General features: G+C 38.7%; 1 protein-coding gene and 1 pseudogene across 2 annotated transcripts in view; both read right to left on the bottom strand.

Moving 5' to 3' along the window:
• B3GNT6 (UDP-GlcNAc:betaGal beta-1,3-N-acetylglucosaminyltransferase 6) overlaps positions 1-24,246 on the bottom strand; it is a 72,230-nt gene that overhangs the window by 38,138 nt on the left and 9,846 nt on the right. The window contains exons 1-2 of one of the 2 annotated variants that reach the window (XM_077113515.1): positions 20,746-20,869; positions 18,602-18,726 (exon numbers count right to left, since the gene is read on the bottom strand). The gene's annotated coding sequence lies outside the window, so the exon portion shown is untranslated. Of the gene's footprint in view, positions 1-18,601; positions 18,727-20,745; positions 20,870-24,246 lie in introns of those variants that run through there. The other variant, XM_077113514.1, reaches the window with a different exon arrangement.
• LOC143645121 (pre-mRNA-splicing factor RBM22 pseudogene) lies at positions 9,757-15,665 on the bottom strand (annotated as a pseudogene).

The following is a 24,246-nucleotide window of genomic DNA, read 5'->3' on the forward strand; positions in this document are numbered from 1 at the left end:
TCAAATTCAGCAAAGTCATTATCGTTATATTCTGTGTCTTTGTCATCCTCAAAATCATCAAACTTGGCTTCAGAGAAGCTCTGGGACACCAAAACATCAACAAAGAAAACATGGAAGGCTTTTATTGAAAAATATACTGTACCTGCACCAGAGGCCCCTGTGGCTGCCTGCCTCTATGCCTGGCCGCTGCCTTTGCTGTGCCCACAGTTACTGACTTTTGCATGTTGGTATGGTATCCCACCACTTCACTGAACTCATTTATAAGCTGTAGCATCTTTGTTGTAGATTTTTGGGGACTCTCTATCTACAGGATCATGTCATCTGCAGATAGTGAAAGTTTTATTTCTTCCTTTTCAATTTGGGTGCCTTTTATTTCTTTTTCTTGCCTAACTATCCTGGACAGAACTTACAGTATGATGTTGAATAACAGTGGTGACAGTGGGCATCCTTGACTTTTTCCCATCTTGGAGGGAAAGCTTTCAGTCTTTTTCCATTCAGGATGATATTTGCTGTGGGTTTCTTGTAAATGCCCTTTATCATATCGAGGAAGACTCCACTTATTCCTATCTTTCTTAGTGCTATTTTTTTTCAAATTTTTAAAGCAACTTTATTGTGGTATAATATTGACAGGCAATAAACTTCACATTTTAAAGTGTACAATTTGATGAGTTTGACATACTGTATAACAATTACCACAATAAAAATCCATTCCTCCCTGAAGTATCTTTGTGCCACTTTGTAATCTCCACCTCCCTCCCTACACCACTTCCTTCTCACACAAACACTTCCTGTTACTGTAGATTAGCGCATATTTTCTAGAATTTTTAATAAATGTAATCCATGCAATGTAGATACCATTTTTGGTCTGGAACAGTCCCTCAATTTTTGTCTTTCATGACATTGCCACTTTGAAAAATTGCAGCTCAGTTGTTTTGTTCCTCAGAGTTTGTCTGTGTTTCCTCGTAACTAGATTTGAGTTATACATTTTTGCAGGGATATCTTATCAAGAGGCATATGCTATCAATTTGTTCCACCATTATTGATCTTAATTTTGATCAGTTGGTTAAAGTGTCTTTCAAGTTTCTTCATTGTGAAGTTAATATTTCCCCCTCTGTACTTAATAAATATCTTGTGGGGATGTTGAGACTAAAATTGTGCTACCCACTCAAACTTGCACTTCCTAATTTTTTTTTCAATTTTTTTCAATTTTTTATTCATTGAAAAAAATTACAGGAAACACAAACATTCCCAATACAGGCACTCAGCAATTCACAATATCATCACATAGTTGCATATTCATCATCATGATCATTTCCCAGAACATTTGCATCAATTCAGAAAAATAGATAAAAAGAAAACAGAAAAATAAAACAAAAACAAAAACAAAATTTTACATACCATACCCCTTACCCCTCCCTTTCATTGATCACTAGCATTTCAAACTAAATTTATTTTAACATTTGTTCCCCCTATTATTTATTTTTATTCCTTATGTTCTACTCATCTGTCGACAAGGTAGATAAAAGGAGCATCAGACACAAGGTTTTCACAATCACACAGTCACATTGTGAAAGCTATATCATTATTCAGTCATCATCAAGAAACATGGCTACTGGAACACAGCTCTACATTTTCAGGCAGTTCCCTCCAGCCTCTCCATTACATCTTGGATAACAAGGTGATATCTACTTAATGCTTAAGAATAACCTCCAGGATAACCTCTCGACTCTGTTTGGAATTTCTCAGCCATTGCCACTTTGTCTCCTTTCACTCTTCCCCCTTTTGGCTGAGAAGGTTTTCTCAATCCCTTGATGCTGAATCTCAGCTCATTCTGGGATTTCTGTCCCATGTTGCCAGGAAGATCCACACCCCTGGTAGTCATGCCCCACGTAGACAGAGAGAAGGTGGTGAGTTTGCTTGCTGTGTTGGCTGGAGAGAGAGGCCACAGCTAAGCAACAAAAGAGGTTCTCTTGGGGGTGACTCTTAGGTCTAATTTTAAGTAGACTTGACCTATCCCCTGTGGGGTTAAGTTTCATATGAACAAAGCCCAAGACTGGGGGCTCAGCCTAAAGCTTTCGTTGTCCGCACTGCTTGTGAGAATATCAAGAATTCAACTTGAGGAAGTTGAGTTTTCCCCATTCTCACAGTTCCCCAAAGGGGACTTTGCAAATACTTTTCCACTCACTGATCAAATCACTCTGGGATTCATCAGGGCATCACCTGGACAAACCAACAAAATCCCATGTCCTATACAAAGTTCCATGTACTTAAGGTGTTCAACCAACATCTACATAAGTTATATTAGGAGATGCACTAATATCTAGTCAAAGTATAAATTTGTACCAAATAAACATTTTTTTGCTTTAGTCTTACACATAAGTTGAAATTTTAAATTATTAATTGCCATCTATTTTCAGCACACTGCAGTAATGGCATTCTTTTGTTCTTCCTCATGCAAATACATTTTTTTAATTTGTACATTTTCATTATTTCACTTCATTTTTTTAATTTGTACATTTCACTATCATTATACACTCTAGGCATTCCTAGATTATACCATCTCAATCTTTATCGTCTATCTTTCTTTGTGATTTCACTTATGCCCAGCCTTTCTCCCTCTATCATTCTCATATGCATCTTCATTCAGTGTTTTAACATAATTGTATTACAGTTAGGTAATATTGTGCTTTCCATTTCTGAGTTTTTATATTCAGTCCAAGTGCACAATCTCTATCCCTTCAGCTCCAATTACCCAATATCTTACCCTATTTCTATCTCCTGATGGTCTCTGTTACCAACGAAATATTCCAAGTTTATTCACTACTGTCAGTTCATATCAGTGAGACCATACAGTATTTGTCCTTTTGTTTCTGGCTATTCACACTCAGCATACTATCCTTAAGGTCCATTCATGTTGTTACATACTTCATAACTTTATTCTGTCTTACAGCTGCATTATATTCCACCTTATGTATATGCCACAGTTTGTTTAGCCACCCATCTGTTGATGGACATTTTGACTGCTTCCATCTCTTGGTAATTGTAAATAATGCTGCTTTAAACATTGGTGTGTAAATGTCCATTTGTGTCCTTGCCCTCATGTCCTTTGAGTAGAGACAGCATATAGATGGGTCCTGTTTTTTAATCCATTCTGCCAGTCTATGTCTTTTGATTGGGGAGTTTAATCCATTAACATTCAGTGTTATTACTGCATGGGTAGTACTTTCTTCTACTATTTTGACTTCTGGATTTTATATGTCATATCTAATTTTCCTTCTTTTTACCTTTACTCATAGTCTTCCTTTCTACACTCTTCTCCACACCTCTTTCTTCTGTCTTTGTATCTGTCTCTAGTGCTCCTTTAGTATTTCTTGCAGAGCTGGTCTATTGGTCACAAATTCTCTCAGTGATTTTTTTATCTGAAAATGTTTTAATTTCTCCCTCATTTTTTTTTTTTTTTTTTTTAAAGAGAGAGGGAGGAAGGGAAGGAAAGACAGAGAGAAGGAAGGAAGGATGGAAGGAAGGAAGGGAGGAAGAAAGGGAAACATCTTTAAACATTTTCTTGTTTTATTGTATTTTGTTTGTTTGTTTGTTTTTTACATGGGCTGGGGCCGGGAATCGAACCGAGGTCCTCCGGCATGGCAGGCAAGCACTTTTGCCCGCTGAGCCACCGCGGCCCCCCCTCCCTCATTTTTGAAGGACAATTTTGCTGGATATAGAATTCTTGGTTGGCAGTTTTTCTTTTTTAATAATTTAAATATATCATCCCACTGTCTTCTCGCCTCCATGGTTTCTGCTGAGAGATCTGCGCATAGTCTTATTGGGCTTCCCTTGTATGTGATGGATTGCTTTTCTCTTGCTGCTTTCAAGATTCTCTCTTTCTCTTTGACCTCTGACATTCTGATTATTAAATGTCTTGGAGTATGTCTATTTGGATCTATTCTCTTTGGGGTACGCTGCACGTCTTGGATCTGTAATTTTAAGTCTTTCATGAGAGTTGGGAAATTTTCAGATAACTTCCTCCGTTAGTTTTTCTCCTCCTTTTCCCTTCTCTTCTCCTTCTGGGACACCCACAACATGTATATTCATGCATTTAGTATTGTCTTTCAATTCCCTGAGACCCTGTTCATATTTTTTCATTTTTTCCCCTATATTTTCTTTTTCTTGCTGGATTTCAGATGTTCCGTCCTCCAGTTCACTAATCCTATGTTCTGTCTCTCGAAATCTATCATTGTAGGTTTCCATTGTTTTTTTCATCTCTTCCACCTTGCCTTTCATTCCCGTAAATTCTGTGATTTGTTTTTTCAGACTTTCAGTTTCTTCTTTTTTGTTCATTCCTTGCCTTCTTTATATCCTCCCTCAATTCATTGATTTGGTTTTTGATGAGGTTTTCCATGTCTGTTCAGATATTCTGAATTAATTGTTTCAGCTCCTGTATGTCATTTGATTTGTTCATTTGTTCCTTTGACTAGGCCATATCTTCAATTTTCCTAGTGTGATTTGTTATTTTTTGCTGGTGTCTAGGCATTTAATTACCTTAATTAGTTTATTCTGGAGATAGCTTTCACTTCTTTTACCTAGGGTTTTCTTGCTGGATGAATTTGTTGTCTATCTGTTCTTTGACATTCAGTTCAGCTTTTTCTGGAACTCTATCTTAAGTTTTGTTTAACAGAGGAGAATTTTTCAGTTCTTGTTCTCTTGTTTCTTGCCCTGCTTGTATGGTGCCTTCCCCCCTCCCCCCACCCTTAGGAGGGTCTACGTAGGTATTATGGACTCCAGCTGGGTTTTGCCAAACCAAACTGGCCTCCTTTCAGGTGGAAAGAGTCACCTGTGTTGGTTTTCCCTGAGGGTGAAACTCAGCAGATTTAAAGACTTTCCTGTGGGGTCTCTGGACACTGTTTTTCTTATCCTGCCCAGTATGTGGCACTTGTCTGCCTGCAGGTCCCACCAGTGTAAGATGATGTGGTACCTTTAACTTTGGCAGACTCTCCCTGCTGGGGGCATGGTGGAGATGGAGGAGAGTTTGTAGGCTGGTTTTAATGGCTTTAAATTACCAAGCTCTGGTGTCTGAATTCCTTGAGGGAGGGATTCCACCTGAGTTAGGCTTCACCCCTCCCCTGGGGAAGGCAGAGGCTCCAGACAAGCCCCCAGACGAGCTCACTTCTTCCTATGCCTGAGGCAGTTGCAGCCTGCAAAGTCCTGCCACTATATACAAAAGCAGTCAAACCTTTGTAGAAACATAGCCACAAAAACCTCTGTTTCCTGCTTCTTCTTTTTTTTTCCTGTCAGCTCTGCCCCCTTGGCGCCAGGGCAAAAATGAGCAACCTCTGCTTTGATCAGGTTCACCTAAGCTGGGGGCCTATTTTTAGTAGTCAGAATTTGTTAAATAATTCCACAATTGGCGTTTGGTTGGGCTCAGCCCCTGCTGCTGGTAAAGTTCCTTTCCTTTCTCCTCTGGGAAGCAGCCTGTGGGGAAGGGGTGCCAACCGCCGCAACTTTGGGAATTCATGGTTTTGTGGGGGCTCGCAGCCGGTGCAGCTGGTCCAGACTGGGATACGCTGTGTGTCTGGTCACTGATGTGGCCCCAGGAGCTGTTCTGTACTGTTTCTGGTTATTTAGTAGTCATTCTGGAGGATGAACTAAAACGTGCACATTGTTAAGCCACCATCTTGACCTCTTACCGTTTTTTTTAGTGCATTTTGTCAAATGACTTCTCTGTGTCAACACAGGTGATCATATGGGTTTCCCCTTTGTTTTGTTAAAGGAGTGTATACATTAATTGATTTTCTTATGTTGAACCACCCTTGCATATCTGGGATTAAACTCACTTGATCACAGTGTATAATTATCTTAAAATGCTGTTGGACATGAGTTACAAGTGTTTTGCTGAGAATTTTTGTGTTGGTCTTCATTAGAGAGATTGGTCTGTAATTTTCTTGGACTATATGGATTTGGTATTACGGTTATGTTGACCTCAGAATGAGTTAAGTAGTGTTCCCTCCTCTTCAATTTTTTGGAAAAGTTTGAGCAAGATTGATATAATTATTCTTAAAAATGACTGTTAGAATTCAATGAAGGAACTGTTTAGAAAGTTGAAAAAATGATCAGACTTTTACTAGAGATGTAAATGAAGATGATCTGGATAGGACTAAGGTAAGTCAGACTACAGGGTAAAAGAAGACAAAGACATTTCTACAATAATAGTTGGAGACTTCAAGACACTACTCTCATCAATAGATAGAGCAACTAGACACAGGATCAATAAGGAAACAGAGATATTGAATAATATGATACATGAACTATAACTAACAGGCATACACAGAACAGTGCACCCCAAACAGCAGGATATATATTCTTCTCATGTGTGCATGGATCGTTCTCCAGGGTAGACCACATGATGCCTCACAAAAAGTCTCAATAAGTTAAAAAAGATTGAAGTCTTATGAAACACTTTCTCTGACCATAATGGAATAAAGCTGGAAATCAATAACAGGAGGAGAACTAAAAAATTCACAAGTATAAGGAAGTTATATAACACTTAAATAATCAGTGGGTCAAAGAATAAATTGCAAGGGAAATCAGCAAATATCTTGAGACAAATGAAAAGGGGAAAACAATACAACAAAACTTATGGAATCCAACAAAGTCAGTGTTGAGAGGCAAATTTATAGCCCTTAATGCCTACATTAAAAAAAAGAAGAAAGAGCTAAAATCAAAGACCTAACTGCACACTTAGAGAAACTGGGAAAAGAATACAAAACAATCCCATCATAAGCAGGAGGAAAGAACAGAAATAAATGAAAATGAGAATAAAAAAACAACAGAAAAAATTAAGAAAACCAAAAGTTGGAACTTTGAGAATATCAATAAAATTGACAAACCCTTAACTAGACTGATAAAGACAAAAAGAGAGAAGATACAAACAAATAAAATCAGAAATGAGAGGGGGACATTACCTCTGACCCCACAGAAATAGTAAGGATCACAAGAAGATACTATGAACAACTGTATTCCAATAAACTGGACAACTTAGATGAAACAGACATATTCTTAGAAACGCACGAAAAACCTATACTGACTCAAGAAGAAATTGAAGAGCACGACAGACCAATTACAAGTAAAGATATTGAATCAGTCATTGAAAACCTCCCCCCAAAAAGGCCAGGACCAGATGGCTTTACAGGTGAATTCCTTTTTTTTTTAATTGAGAAATTTTCACACACATACAGTCCATTATTGGTGTACAGTCAGTGGCTCACAGTATCATCACATACTTGTGTATTCATCACCATGATTATTTTTAGAACATTGGCATCACTCCAGAAAAAGAAATAAAAAGAAAAAAAAACTCGTACATCCCACATTCCTTACCCCTCCATTTCATTGACCACTAGTATTTCCATCTACCCAATTTAAATTACCCCTTATCCCCCCTATTATTTATTTATTGTTATCCATATTTTTTTTAACTCATCTGTCCATACCCTGGATAAAAGGAACATCAGATACAAAGTTTTCATAATCACACAGTCACATTGTAAAAGCTATATCATTATATAATTGTCTTCAAGAATCAAGACTACTGGAACACAACTCAACTGTTTCAGGTACTTCCCTCCAGCCATTCCAGTACACCATAAACTAAAAAGGGATATCTATATGTTGCATAAGAATAACCTCCAGGATAACCTCTTGACTGTTTGAAATCTGTCAGCCACTGTCACTTTGCTTTGTCTCATTTCTCTCTTCCCCTTTTTGGTTAAAAAGGCTTTCTCAGTCCTATGATGCCTGGTCCTGTCTCCTCCCAGGAGTTCTGTCCCAAGTTGCCAGGGAGATTTACACTCCTGGGAGTCATGTCCCACATAGGAGGAAGTGCAGTGAGTTCACCTGCTGAGCTGGTATAGAAGCCACATCTGAGCAACAAATGAAGTTTTCTGGAGGTGACTCTTTGGCATAATTATGTATAGGCTTAGCTTCTCCTTTGCAGGAATAAGTTTCATAGAGGCAAACCCCAAGATCGAGGGCTCAGCCTATTGATTTGGTTGTCTCCACCACTTGCAAGAATATCAATCCCCAAATGGGGAAATTGATTATTTCCTCCTTTCTCTCCAGTCCCCCAAGGGACTTTGCAAATACTTTTTAATTCATCACCCAAATTACTCTGGGATATATTGGGGCATCACACTTACTTGGACAAACCAACAAGCTCTCACACCCTATTTAAGATTCTCTGTACTTATGGTGTTCAACAAAACAGACAATATAAATTAAATTAGGTAATGTACTACCCAAAATATAAATTTTGTGCCAAACAGACATCTCTTCCTTTGGTCTCACAAAGAAGTTGAAGTTTTAAAATGTGGGCCATATCAGCCACTGATACTTTATTTTGTTACAATTCTTTCCCCCCTTCTTGTCAGGAAGGCATTGTTGATCCCACAGTGCCAGGGCCCAGGCTTATCCCTGGGAGTCATCTTCCATGCCACCAGGGAGATTTTCATCCCTGGATGTCATGTCCCACAAAGGGGGGGGAGGGTAATGGTTTCACTTGTAGAGTTGAGTTTAGAGAGAGAGAGGCCACATCTCAGCAACAAAAGAGGTCCTCTGGAGGTGACTCTTAGGCGTATCTACAGTTAGGCTAAGTTTCTCTGCTATCTACTTAAACGTCACAAGAGCAAGCTCAAGATCAAGGGCTTGGCCTATTGATTCAGGTGTCCCTAATGTCTGACACAATATCAGGGGTTTTCCTGGTGGTAAAGTTTAATAGTTCCATAATTTTTCTCACATCCCTCAAGGGACTTTGCCAATATTTTTTGATTATCGGCTTAATATACTCTTGGATGTATCCAGGCATTACATTAACCTATACAGAATGCAAACCCTCATTCCCATTCTGGACTCCTTGGGTTCTGGTTGCTAAAATGAGCTATCCAGGCAGGTTGAGTTAGATTGTGTCCTACAGAAAATTTAGATTTTGAACAAAATAAGCCTCTCTTCCTTTGGTCTCATACAGGAGGTGAAGTTCTCAAATATATATAATTTCATCCTTTATCCTGTATTATGACTTACTCTTAGTCCCGATAAGATCATCTTTGTTCTTACCTATAACTGAGGCCAGATCTCTTTTTTGGTTTCTTCAACAGTTGTATGTAGCAATTCTTTCAGAGTTGCAGAACTCCAATTCTGTTTCTTAGGTGTCGCACAGGTACCCAAAGTTCCAGGGAAATACGGGCCATGTACGTATAGTGCAGCATCACAGAATCTAGCCATTACACTGATAGCTCCAGTCTAAATGTGATTCCTGTTCGAACCGAAAATCTAGGCCCCTGTTATCACATAAATATTTTCTAAAAGAGACTACGCCATATTTGTTCTTTTGTTTCTGGCACATTCTATGTAACATAATATCCCTAAGTTTCATTCACAACGTTGCATGCCTCACCGCTTCATTCCTTTCTGTAGCCACTCAGTATTCCATCATATTTATACAACATGTTTGCCTTTCTGCTTCTCAGTCAGTGCACCCCTCAGCTACATCCATCCAGTGGGCATCGTGGATAATGTCCAAAATAAACACTCTGCATTTTAAAGTGTCCTTGCCTAGTTGTATAATCATCAGCTCTCTCAATTTTAGACAGTTTTCATTGGTCCAAAGAGACAAAAATCTGATAAGCATAGCCTCAACAAATATCAAATCTCAACCTCCCCCTATCTTTTGCCCCCCCCCCCCATTGATTTACCCCTGACATTGCTGTGGTACTGTTGATGTCTTCCTGTTAACTTTAGATCATAGCATGCAGTATTAATTTTTCACTATACCCCTCTGTTATTAGCTCTTTGTACAAGGTTGTGCCTGTTTGAAAGGATTTATGTACCCTGGAAAAGACATGTTTTAAACCTAATCCCATTTTGTAAAGGCAGCCATTTCTTCTAATCCCTATTCAGTACTGTATGTTGGAAACTTTAATTAGATTATCTCCATGGAGATGCGACTCAATCAGGTGTGGGTATTAAACTTTCTTAGGTGGAGACATATTTACACCCATTCCAAGTGGGTCTGGATTGGTTTTCCTGGAACCCTTTAAAAGAAGAAGCACTTTGGAAAATGCTAGAGAACAAGAGAGAAAGCCACGAGACTCTGGAAGAGAATCTCAGAGCCACAGAACCACAAAGCAGAGAGTCCACCAGCCAGCGACTTCTATATTCATTAGGGAGATTGATCTGTAGTTTTCCTCTCTTGTAGCATCTTGATCTGGTTTTGGTATTAGAGTGATGTTAGCTTCATAAAATGAGTTAGGTAGCATTCCTTTTTCCTCAATGTTTTGGAAGAGTTTGAGCAGGATTTGGTGTTAGTTCTTTTTGGAATGTTTGATAAAATTCCGCTGTCATGTCATCTGGCCCTGGGCTTTTCTTTATATGAAGACTTTTGATGACTGTTTGAACCTCTTTGTGACTACTTTGTTGAGATCTTCTATTTCTTCTTGAGTTGATGTAGCTTGTTTTTATGTTTCCAGGAATTTGTCCATTTCATCTAAGTTATCTAGTTTTTGGCGTATAGTTGTTCATAGTATACTCTTACAATTTTTTTTATTTCTACAGAGTCTGTGATAATGACCCCCCTCTCATTTGTGATTTTGTTTATTTGCATCCTCTCTATTTTTTTCTTTATCAGCCTTGCTAGTGGTCCATCGATTTTACTGATTTTCTTGAAGAACCACATTTTGGTTTTATTGATTCTTTCTATTGTTCTTTTATTCTCCTATTCATTTAAACTCTACTTTAATTCTCCAATGCTTTGTGTTTCAGATTGCTAAAGTGTTTCTTAGGAAGTTCTTTAAATAATTTCATTCCAGATACCAAGTTTCTATGATGATGATATACTGCTCCATGGAATTTGTGTTTCCTTCTGATTGACAGGAAAAGCAACTTTTGTCTTTTTGTTAGTGTAGAGAAGCAAAAATATCAGCCAGATTCCTTTAGTAAGAGATGAGGAAAAGAAGAGGGGAAAAAAGAATCTGGGTGCTGGTTTCTGTTTGTCTACAATGATTAGAATTAGTAATATTTTTAAAAGATGATAGAAAAATACCCAATGGACATTAAAATGGTCAAAAGTTATTTTTAACTGCAAGTCAATTTTTTTTCAAAATAAAAATACAAAATGAACACATAATTAGGGTGGTAACTCTGTTGGACATTTCAATTTATTCAGTCACTTTTCCCTCATTTAGAAAAGGGAAGCAGGCATTAGATTTTATTAGTAATGTTCTAAGAGTAACCAGATGTGTTAATGGCAGCTTATTTGAGGTCCATCAGTCCTTTGAATACATGTAGGAAAGCATTCTCTGACTGCCCACATCAGAACAAATTCAGCTACCATGGAAACTAAAAGAGAAGAAAAAATATATTTAGTCCAAGATTCATTCACTGGGATTTAAGCCATTCTTTTGTCTGTAGAGCCCAAGTGTGGTGATAATGTGCAGGGGACTGCTGAGTTTCCCAGCATGAGCATCTATCCTTTGAGGGTCCTGAGAAGGATAGTGGAGTGGTCCTGGAGCCCTCATGAGAGGAGGGGTTGTTCCCATTGGATGGAACATGTGTGGCCCAAAACCTGGAGGTGGGGGCGGAGCAGTACAGCGGGGGTGGTGGCAGGGCTATGTTCACTGTGGCTGGAGGACCACTTGGGTAGGCTGAAGTAGTTGGCAGAGTCTTCTTCTGTTGCAGGAGGAGGAAGAAGAGCTCCTGGCAATCCCTGGAATAGGCTCTAGCTTGATTCCAGAGTCTTTGGTTCCGTCCTTCTCTTTTTCTTTTTCTCTGGCTGCTTGAGGTCTTCCCCATTTCATGTTAAGTCTGTGACCATTGACAGTGAATTTATTAAAAGATTTTTCAGCAGCCACTTCTACAGCTTGCCTTGCAACAAACTGGATGAAAGCATATGGCTGTCTCTGTACAACAGTTATTGTCTGAATCTCTCCAATTTGGTAGAAATTATTTCTTAGATCTGTCTCAGTAATGGTATCTCCAAGACCACCAATATATAGTGTAGTGATATCTTGTCCTCTGGTGGATCCAGATGAGGAACTGTTGAAGCCTGCTTTAGAAGCTTATCTAACACAGGGTCATTGATTCCATATTGGTCTTTATATTCTGATCAGCAAGGGGGTTATCTGGATCTGTAGACTTCTCATGTCTGTATGGATGCTCCTTTCCTCTCTTACATTCTCCTTTTATCCGGAAGGAGCAATTGTGGAGTTTAATAAGGTATGGTCCAGGCCAGTTAGAGTAGCATGTCGCTGGTGAATATGGCTTTCCCCAGCATATCAACTGGCCACGTTCCATCAGAGTTAGAAATCTCTCTCCATATTCTGCATGTAGTACTCTTTGTTGACATCTGACTTTGGCATGTCATCCTTAAAAGACAATTCCACGTCATGAGCTTGGATGAGCAGGCTATATTCTAGGTCAAAGAGGCAGGTCTGGCAGATATTCTTCAATTTGCTACAGGTTTGGCATACTTTGGTCATCTTGAAATGCATGCAAACCCAGGGCATCAATGAAACACTGTGAGTGGCCTGGCACAGACTTTGCATTCCTTCCTGTACTTTTCTTTGGTCATTGAGATATGTGATTTTCCCCCAAACACATCTGGCACAAAATGGGGAAGTCCAAATCCTCCCAGTTCTGCTTTTACAGTGTTGGATCTTGAGAGCATCCAGAGGCAGCAGTGGCTTTCTAGTTGGGAAAGAGGACCGTCACCTGGGTGGGATCTTTTGATCAGATTATTTGCATGGAGCTGTGACCCCACCTATTCAAGGTGGATCTTTATTAGTTTACTGGAGCCCTTAAAAGATCTCACAGAGAGAGAACAGATGCTTGGAGAACCAACACAGAGAGCAGAGAGATGAAACCAAGATATAAATGTTTGGAGATGCTAAGCTAACAGATGAAACCCAAAGTCTTCCCCAGAGAAGCTAAGTGAGGAGTCACAAAGACTAATAAAGAAAGCTGCTGGAAAAAGGAGCTGAGAGAGCCATTTGAAACCAGATGCCAAGAAAGAAGGACAGCAGACATCACTGTGTGCCTTCCCGTGTGACAGAGAAACCCTGGATATGATCAGCTTTTCTTGACTGAAGGTATCCTCTGGTTATTGCCTTAATTTAGTCATACCCATAGCCTTAGAACTGTAAGCTTGTAACTTAATAAATTCCCTTTGTAAAAGCCAATCCATTTCTTGCATTTTGTATTCTGGCAGCAATAGCAAACTGAAACAGTATCCTCTTGGGATTGTTTCTTATTTCTTTTGTTCAGTGGTAATGGCCCCCTATTATATCTGATTTTATTCATTTGCATCTTCTCTTTTTGTCTTTGTCAGTCTAGCTAAGAGTTTGTTGATTTTGTTGGTCTTCTCAAAGAACAAACCTTTGGTTTTATTTATTCTCTTTGTTGATTTTTGTTGTTGTTCTCCATTTCATTGATTTCTGCTCTAGTCTTTGTTAGTTCTTTCTTCCCCCTTGCTTGGGATTAGTTTTCTGATCTTTCTCTAGTTTCTCCAGTTGTTCAGTTATATCTTTGGTTTTAGCTCTTTCTTCCTTTTGAATGTAGGCATTTAGGGCTATAAATTTCCCTCTCAGCACTGCCTTCACTGCATCCCATAAGTTTTAATACATTGTTTTAATTTATTTACCAATATTTACTGATTTATCTTGCGATTTCTTATCTGACCCACTGATTGAGTGTGTTTTTTAACCTCCATATATTTGTGAAATTTCCAGTTCTCCAGCTATTATTGGTTTCAATTTTCATTCTGTTATGATCATAGAAAGTGCCATATATTATTTGTCTTTTAAAATCTATTAAGATAGTATGTTGAATTCTCCAACTATTATTGTAGAATGTCTATTACTCCTTTTGCCGGGGTTTGCTTCATGTACTTTGGAGTCACCTTGATTAGGTGTATAAGTATTCATGATTGTTATTTCTTCTTCATGCATTGCCCCTTTTATTAATACATAGTGCCTTGTCTCATTACATTTTTACATTTAAAGTCTATTTTGTCTGGTATTAGTGTAGCTACCCCAGCTTGGTTTTGGTTACTGCTTGCATGGAGTATCTTTTTCTGTTGTTTCACTTTCAACCAATTGATGTCTCTTTTAAACATCATATAGAGTGATCATATTTTTTTAATCCATTCTGGCAGTCTGTGTCTTTTGATTGGGGAGTTTAATCCATTAGCATTCAGTGTTATTTCTCTGAAAGCCATCTTTATTTAGACCATTTTACCCTTTGGTTTTTATTTGTGAGGTCTGTTATTTTTCTCTCTTTTTGTCCTTTCATTTACTCTTACTGATAATCATCTTTTCTGTACTCTCCTACAAGCCTCTCCTGTCTTTTTTTTTTCCATCTGGCAAATCTCCCTTTAGTATTTCTTGCAAGACAGATTTCTTATTACTGAACTCTCTCAGCTTCTTTTTATCTGTGAATATTTTAAACTCTCCCTCATTTTTGAAGGACATCTTTGCTGGATAAAGTATTCTTGGCTGGAAACTTTTCTCTTTCAGTATCTTAAATATATCATAGCTAGCATTGCCTTCTTGTCTCCATGGTGCCTGTTGGCACTTAGCCTTATGTGGCTTCCCTTGTATATGGTGAATCACTTTTCTCCTACTGCTTTTTTGGATTCTCCCCTCTTCGGTACTTGATAGTCTGATCAGTATGTATCTTAGAATGGGTCTATTTGGATTTATTCTATTTAGAGTATATTGGGTTTCCTTTATTTGCATTATTTATGTCTTTTATGAGGTTTGGGAAAATTTCAGCTATTATTTCCTCAAATATTCTTCCTCTTTACCCACCTCTTCTCCTTCTGGGACACATATGATTTGTATATTTATCTGCTTCATGTTGTTAGTCATTTGCATGAAACCCATTTCAAAAATTTCCAGTTTTTCTCCATTATTTCTTTTTTGTACTTGAATTCAGTTGATCTGTTTTCTAGTTTGCTGATCCTTTCTTCTGCCTCTTCAAATCTACTGTTGTGTATCTCTAGTGTATTTAAATTTCGTCTACACTATCTTTCATTTCCCTAAGTCTGCTATTTTTGTGTATTCTTTCAAATTCCTCTTTACGCTCTCTTACTATCTTCTTAATACCCTTTATCTCTTTAACCATCTCCTTGAAATTATTTAAGAGATTTGTATGAATGTCTTTGATTAGTTGTTCCTAGTTCTGTATCTCCTCTGACTTCTTAATTTGATCATTTGGCTTGGCCATACATTCCTGTTTCTACATGCGTCTTGTAATTTTCTGCTGGTTTCTGGATATCTGATAAGATTATTTTGAAAGTTGGTTTACCTGTCCAGTCTAAGATTTTTGTTATTGATTGGGTTTGTATTAAAGGTCTCCTTTGGCACTTGGTTTGTTAGTATTTCTGAGCCAGACTAGGGCCAGGTTCTCACACAGAGGGTGCCAAACCATTCCATGGAGTCTTTGAGAGAGGACAGGAAGGCAGCATCCAAGACTGCACGTTCCCAGCCTTCCCAACAGATGGCGGTCTTGTGCACCCTGTTCACCACTTTGGCCTTTCCCAGAGTGTGGCAGTCTACCAAGCTGGGTCTGGACCTACTGGAAGCTGCCAGCCTCGGAGGTGGGGGATGGGTGCCAGGAGCCATTGTGGAGCTCCTTTCCTCATGTACCTTCTCTGTTTGTGGAAATAGTGGAACCATGAGAGCCCTCGTTTCCTGTCTGGAAAGATTAAAGGCTTCAGGACCCAGATGGTCACACTTGCCAGCCAACTGTTCGATTAACACTGTTCTGTGCCTCCCTCTTTTCTCAAGGGGAGGCCTCTCTGTCTGTCACAGACCACTGCATCTGCCTGGGCAAGATCCAGGGGTGCTTCCAGACAGAGGTGAGAGGTTATCCTGGAGGTTATTCTTACGCATTAAATAGATATCACCTTGTTAGTCAAGATGTAGTGGAGAGGTTGGAGGGAGCTGCCTGAAAATGTAGAATTGTGTTCCAGTAGACATGTTTCCTGAAGATGACTGTATAATGATATAGCTTTCACAACGTGATTGTGTGATTGTGGAAACCTTGTGTCTGATGCTCCTTTTATCTACCTTGTCAACAGATGAGTAAAACATATGGAATAAAGATGAATAATAGGGGGAACAAATGTTAAAATAAATTTAGAGTGAAATGCTGGTGATTGGTGAGGGGGAGGGGTGGAGGTATGGTATATATGAATTTTTTTCTGTTTTCTTTTTATTTCTTTTTCTGAATAGATGCAAGTCTTCCAAGAAATTATCATGATGATGAATATGCAACTATGTGATGATATTGTGAATTACTCATTATATATGTAGAACAGAATGATAAAAAATTACGAATGTTTGCGTTTGGTGTTTTTTTGGTATTTTAAAAAAATTTTTTAATTAATATAAATAAATAAATAATGATCCAGGGGTGCCTGAAGCTGCTGATCTTAGGGGTGGGAGCTGGGCCTCAGGAACTATGGTGGAGTCTCTGTTTGTGGATATAAAGGAGGCGCTGTCTCCTAGGCTCCCATGTGAAAAGATTCTAAGCTTCAGGACTGAGAATGTTAACTTCACCAGCCAATGGTTGCACGAGAATTGTGCCAGCTGGCAAGAACCAGTGATGTATAGCTGCTGGCCTTGAGGATGGAGGGGTAGGGTCAAGTTCATCACCAGTATTTCTTAGTTGTAATTTCTCCTTTTTGTTATCTAGCTCTTCCTTTTATGCTTCAGTGGTCCTTCCCTGGTCTCCCAAACCCCTGAAATGCTGCTTTGGACAGCTTCTGCCTGTCCTCTAGGTGTTTTTATTGGAGAAGTGAGTTTGGCCTGTCCTTACTTCACCATCTTCCAGAGAGTCCTTTGTGAGTGGTTGCTCTAGTTTGCTAGTTGCCAGAATGCAATATACCAGAAACAGAGTAGCTTTTAAAAAGGGGAATTTAATAAGTTACGAGTTTATAGTTCTAAGGCTGAGAAAATGTCCCAAGTCTATAGAAATGTCCAATCTAAAGCATCCAGGAAAAGGTACCTTGGTTCAAGAAAGCTGATGACGTTCAGCATTTCTCTCTCAGCTGAAAGGGCACATGGCAAACATGGCGGCATCTGCTGGCTTTCTCACCAGGCTTCTTGTTTCATGAAACTCACTGGGAGGCATTTTCCTTCTGCATCTCCACAAGTTACTGGCTGGTGGACTCTCTGCTTTGGGGTTCTGTGGCTCTGAGGTTCTCTTTCAGAGTCTCCTGGCTTTCTCTCTTATTCTCTAGCATTTTCCAAAGTGCTTCTTCTTTTAAAGGATTCCAGGAAAACCAATCAAGACTCATCTGAAATGGGTGTGAACATGTCTCCACCTAATCAAGTTTAATACCCACACTTGATTGAGTCATATCTCCATGGAGATAAGCTAACTGAAGTTTCCAACATACAGTACTGAATAGAGATTAGAAGAAACTGTTGCTCCTACAAGATTGATTAGGATTAAAGCATGGCTTTCCTAGGGTACATAAACCTTTTCAAACCCGCACAGTAGTCTCATATTTTTTAATCATCTTAAACATTTAATAGATGTAATATTAGCTTATCTGAGTAACAAACTTATGGTAGTTTAGGGAGAACATCTCTAAATAAAATAAGGTATATGCTTGTATTGTTTTTATCACTGATGTGAGAAGGAACATGGCTGTTTCTATTAAACCTTGATATTTGAAGTCTCATAAGTTTAGATTTTTAATTCCTGGGATTTTAGAAATACTTAAATTATGTAAGCACTTACTTATCTTTAAGCTAATTTGAACAGAATTTCTTTAAGGAATTTTATAAATTAATTTGGTGCTACCATCTGGAGGTAACAAAATATTATACGTATAATAGATATTTATAAATATACAGGCACAAATAGATACCTTATAGCTTAAAATTTTTAGCCATGAATTAGACAAAGTGACTCAGAAAGGGATAAACACAAATCTCACTAGTTTATATAAAAGAGCTGGCTTTGTCTCATCCCTCTATGTATGTGTACACATATATATGTATATATATTTTCAGCATGTTTAAAGGAATCCTTTAAGCTCTTTAAAGAAACTGTTTTAGAGTCATTTTATCTTTTAGAAATTTCTGAATATCAATCAGAGAATGCACCCCAGTCCTTTGGATGAGTCCAGGACCTTCTTTTTTCGAGTGCACTTCTCAAATATCTTGGTTAATTTAAATATTTTATAAGTGGCCATTGTCAACTAAAATAATTGTTGATGAGATTTATCCGTTTATTCACAAATGTGAATTGACCTCATAGCGAGAAAATACATATACAGCAGGGGGTTTTGTCAGAGAAGAAGAAAGAGATTTAGACTGACAAGAGCGCAGGTTCATCAAGGTTTGAAATTGCAAATTATATAGGGGCCCTGGAAACATTAAAGCAGTTGCCTTTATGTGCCCTGGAACCTATGTACCACCCGTCCACATAGCCAGAACCAGGCACTCACCAAGCAAATGTCCAGACCAAGCCAAAACCAGTCAGTAAACCTAGAGAGAGCTCAGACATGCAAAAAGAACCGAGCTTGGATCTGGGAGAAACTTACCACCAGCCCTTTGTGGTCAGCGAGGAAGCAGTGGACACAGTTAGTTGTGTGGGTGCTACACCTGGTTGCTCACAAGCGGGGGTGGGGGTGGCAGTTGTTTCTAGATCCCACTTCTAACACCAAAGCTGTTAAAATAAACAGTTACCAGCAAGAGCAAAGCTGCAGGTTATTGAAAGAAACTGCTTGAACAGAGATATCTCAAACTGGAAAAATCAGAGTATCAGTCCTAAGATGGTGTGTGTAACCCACTTTGTGTGGGTTACAAAGGCTTATAAAGGCAATAATAGAATTAAAAATGTTCTTCTTGAAATTCCTTCAAATTTACAGGAAAGTTAGAAAAATAATTCAAACCCATACAGAGAACTCCAGTATTCCCCTAACCTCTCCACAGATCCATGAAATTTAACATTTTGACATGTTTGTCATATCAATCCATCATCCATCTATCTGTCCATCTATGTATTTATCAATCGGTTTTCTGAACTCTTGAGTGTAGATTGTGTATATCATGTTCTGTGGACACTTACCACTGCTGTGTACATTTTCTAAGAACGGGTATTCAGTTATGTAGCACCTTAAGTGCACCTTAAGTGCAGTTATTATGTTTGAGAATTGTAACATTGATATAAAGCTTGCATTCTACATTCCAATTTTTTCATTTCTACAATAATGTCCTTTTGAGCCTTTTTTTCCTCCCTTGTTAGATCCTGTCTAGGACCATGTATTGCGTTTAATTGTCATTGTCTCTTTGGTTGCTGTTTATTTTTTTAATTGTAGAATCATATATACAGCATAAAACATTCCCAAGCATAGTATTAATGAGTGGGATTAATCACATTCACAGTGTTTCAGTATCCTCACCAACTCCTATTCCTAAAACTTTCTCACCTCCCAAACGAACCCCGTACCTATTATGCTCTAAGTTCCATTGCCCCTGTCCCTGCCTCTGGCAAACTGTACTCTAATTCCTTGTCTCTTCAGGCTTGCATATTCTCTGCTATTTTCTTTGTAATTACCATGGGGCTTAAATTCAACGTCCTAAACCTATAACAACCTCATTTGTTTATCTACCAACTTAACTTGAATAGTTTACCCAAACTATGTTCCTATACCCTTCTGTGTCCCCACCTTTATATAGTTCATGTCACAAATAACATGTTTATACATTATGAGTCCCAAACACTGATTTCTCATTGTATTTTTTGTGGCGGGGGAGGGGGAATGCATGGTCCAGGAATCATTGTATTTTATTCATTTGCTTTTTAGATCCTGTAGGAAAAAACAAGTGGAATGATAAATCAGCAGTATTGGCATTAATATTTTTCCATGTTGTTACCCTTACCCAGGATTTTTATTTCTTCATATGGCTTCAATCTATTATCTAGTGTCCTTTCCTTTCCACCTGCAGAACTCCCTTTAGCGGCTCTTCTAACGCCTGTTAGTGGTGATGAATTCCCTCAGTGTTTATCTGCGAGTGTCTTAATTTGTTCCTCATTTTTAAAAGACAGTTTGGGGAGTGAGATATTGTTGGTTTGCACAGGTCAATATGATGCCCTGATACATCCCTGAGTAATTTGGGCAGAGAATAAACAAGTATTTCAAAGTCCCCTTTGGGGGTTGGGGAGAAGGGAGGAAATATTCAACTTCCTCATATGGGGAATTTCTTCTATTCTTATGAGCAGTGGGGACAACAGATTCAATAGTCTGGGCCCTTGATCTTGAGGCTCACCCCTATGAAACTATGAAACTTCTTCCTGCAAAGGACAAGCTAAGCCCACTTATAATTATAATTAAGAGTCACTTCCAGAGAACCACTTTGTTGCTCAGATGTGGCCTCTCTCTCTAAGCAACTTGGCAGGTGAACTCACTGGCCTCCCCACTACATGGGACATGACTCTCAGGGGTATAAGTCTCCGTGGCAATGTGGGACATTACTCCTGGGGATGAGCTGGAATCTGACATCATGGGATTGAGAAAGCCTTCTTGACCAAAAAGGGGAAGAGAGAAATGAGACAAAATAAAGTTTCAGTGGCAGAGATTTCAAACAGAGTCAAGAGGTTATCTTGGAGGTTAGGTTATTCTTATGCATTATATAGATATCCCTTTTTAGTGTGTGGTATATTGGAGTGGATGAAGGGAAGTACCTGAAACTGTTAAGCTGTGTTCCAGTAGCCTTCATTCTTGAAGATGATTGTATAGCAATACAGCTTTTACAGTGTGACTGTGTGACTGTTAAAACCTTGTGTCTGATGCTCCCTTTATCCAGGATATGGGCAGATGACTAAAAAATAAGGACAATAAATAAATAAATAATGGGGGGATATGGGGTAAAAAATTAGCATAGATTGCAATACTAGTCAGTGAGGGGGTGGATAAGGAGTATGGGATGTATGGGTTATTCCTTTTTATTTCTTTTTCTGGAGTGATGCAAATGTTCTAAAAATGATCATGGTATAAATACGTAACATGAACCATTGATTGTATACATGCATACAATGGACTGTGGTGCATGAAAATGTCTCAATAAAAATATTTTTTTAAAAAGCAAGACTATTTGGCCAGAGATAGAATTCTTGGCTGGCAGTGTTTTGCTTTCAGCACTTTAGATTTATTACCTACTGATGTCTTGCCTCCGTGGTTTCCAACGAGACATTGGATTTAATCTTATTGAGACTACCTTGCACATAATACGTTGCTTCTCTCTTATGGCTTTCAGAATTCTCTCTTTATCCTTGACATTTTGATAGTTTGATTATAATATGCCATGGTATGGGCCTATTGAATTTATCTTGTTTGAAATACAAGTGTCTTCTATGTGTATATTCATGCCTTTCATTAAATTTGGGTAGTTTTCAACCATTATTTATTTGACTATTCTCTCTGACCTTTCTTTCTTTCCTTCTGGAATTCTTACAATGTGTATATTAAAATTCTTGATGGTGCCTCATGGTTCTTAAGCCCTGTTCACTTTTGTACTTTGTGCTTTTCAGACTGGATGATTTCAGTTGTCTAATCTTCACTTTCACTGCTTCTTTCTTCTGCTAACTACAGTCTGCTATTGAGCCCTGTGCTGCTTTGAAAGGGTTATGTACCCTAGAAAAGCCATGTTTTAATTGTACTCCATCAGTGGAGGCAGCCGTTTCTTTTAAATCCTGTTCAGAACTCTATGTAGTAAACTTGATGAAATTATCTCCACAGGGATGTGGCTCCACCCATTCTACATGGGTCTTGATTAGTTTACTGAATCCTTTGAAAAAGGAAGCATTTTGGAGAAAGCTTCAGAATGACAAGATACCGAGAGAGCAGAGCCATGAAAGGGTGATGAGAGTGACAAGAACCAGAACCCATGCAACCAGAGACCTTTGGAGATGAAGAAGGAATACACCCCTGGGAGAGTTTCATGAAACAAGGAGCCTGGAGAGAAAGCAAGGAGATGCCACCATGTTCACCATGTGCCTTTCCAGTTGAGAGAGGAACTTTGAACTCATCAGCCTTCTTGAACCAAGGTATCTTTCGCTGTTGCCTTAGATTGGACATTTTTATAGAATTGCTTTAATTGGAATATTTTCTTGGCCTTAGAACTGTAAATTAGCAACTTATTAAATTCCCTTTTTTAAAAAGCCATTCCATATTTGGTATATCTGGTATATCACATTCCAGCAGCTAGCAAACTAGAACAAGTCACTTAGGGATTAAATTTCTTTACTGTCATCTTCAGCTCTGTTTGGTTCCTTTGATAATTTCCATCTCTCTATTGATATTCCATTTTTGTTGACCTGCCATCTTTCTGATTTTCTTAGTTATTTGCCTAAGTTTTTCTTCAGCTCTTTGAGCATACTTAGGATCAGGTTTTATAAGCCTTTCATATGTTGCAGTTCTGGTCTTTCTCATTGCTGGTTTCTAATACTTTACTCCTTTCCTTATCTCTGCCATCACTTCCTGTTTCTTGATATGTTTGTAATCTTTTGTTGAAACCTGGACATTTTGAAATATTAGGTATTATCACTGAAATTTAAACTCCAAGGCATCTATTCCTTAAGCTTGAATCCAGCTAATGTTATGACAGAATTTTGTTTGAGTGCCAGGAGCTAACAAAAAAATAAGGAAAAAAAAAAGAAAGCATCTTTCCCAGTCTTTGCAATTGACTTGTGCAAGTTCTCTTCTTTAGGGCTTATCTATACAATGAGTTTAGAGAATAGCTTATGGCCAAAGCATAGGAGCCTCCCTGATCCTTTCTGTGCAGTTGTCTTGTCTATGGCATGTGTGTGTGGCCCTAAGGATTCTCTTGTTTACACAGATATGAATGTTATTTCTTCTCTAGAAACAGCTTCTTCATGATCCTGGGCACTGCATGCACATCTTGCAGCTGGCAATCCCTTGCCTTGGGCAGCCACAATTTGACTACTCTTCCAAAATGTTTTGTAGGAGAACTCTGTGAGCTGCCTTCTGCATTCAGGGCAAGTTCTGGGATGACAAGCCTGAGACAAGAGTACTGGTTCAGTTCCTTAGGCCACCATCATCAGAGAGATTGAGTCACTCATACACACTCCCACTATGTACACGAGAGTTACTCTTCTCCCTCTAGAACTGGGACTGGGGGCCTCTACTGGGAGCACGGACTGGTTCTACATCTGGACAGTGAGGGGATGGGGGAGGGGCTAGCCAGAGCACCATGAGATCCTAATGCTTTTAAGTTGCCTTTTTCTTGATTAAACACTTGCCCTATAACTGCAATCCTTTAACTGTTTCTTTGTGTAGCTTTGAGAAAGATGTTTCTGCCAGTTCTTGCTGGTTGTTCAGAGCTTCTATAGGGTGAAAGTGCCCTGAAGTGTCTCACTCCTCCATATTGTTTGGGACAATACCCCAACTAGGGGACTTTTAAGTGGGAAGTTATATAATTGGTTGACATTTAAGTTTTTATTACATAGAAGGGTCTACAAAGCAGAGAATAGGTATATGTTGGTTAGTATAGCATATTTGTCCAATTTTAGTCGGCCTACTGGGCTGAGACCAGCTAATCACTAAATGTTGGAAAAATTGTAATTTGTTACGATTGCTCCACTGTCTTAGTAAAACCCATCCTTGGTCAGTTTTTATCTTAGAAAAATACCTACCCTTTCTTAGAAAGGAGGCAGTTCCTGGCAACTCCCAATGTAGGTGGCTATTGTATTTTTATTTAACAGATTGCACTGAAGCATCCCACATCTTCCACACCCTAGAGCTCTTCTGCCTTCAGATCCGTATATCCCTTTCCCCCTGGATATCTTCCCAAATGTACCTTGACTCAGCAGACTCATGTCCAGAGCAAACTCTCCATCTACCTGTGAATCCTTGTCTTGCATTTCCCACCTCAGTAAATAGTCCTACCCTTCCAGTTGCTCAAACCAGTAGCACTGACTCCTCAATTATCCTCAGCGTATATCCAGCCTCAACATCCTGTTGATTCTGCATCCTACATGTGCTGGTTTGAAAGGAAGTATGTCCCCTAAGAAAAGCCATGTTTTGATATAAATCCCATTTCATAAAGGTAGAATAATCCCTATTCAATACTGTATATTTGAAACTGTAATGAGATCATCTCCCTGGTTGATGTGATTTAGTCAAGAATGGTTGTTAAACTGGATTAGGGGATGACATGTCTCCAC

Source organism: Tamandua tetradactyla, chromosome 8, assembly GCF_023851605.1.
Source record: "Tamandua tetradactyla isolate mTamTet1 chromosome 8, mTamTet1.pri, whole genome shotgun sequence".
NCBI lineage: Eukaryota > Metazoa > Chordata > Mammalia > Pilosa > Myrmecophagidae > Tamandua > Tamandua tetradactyla.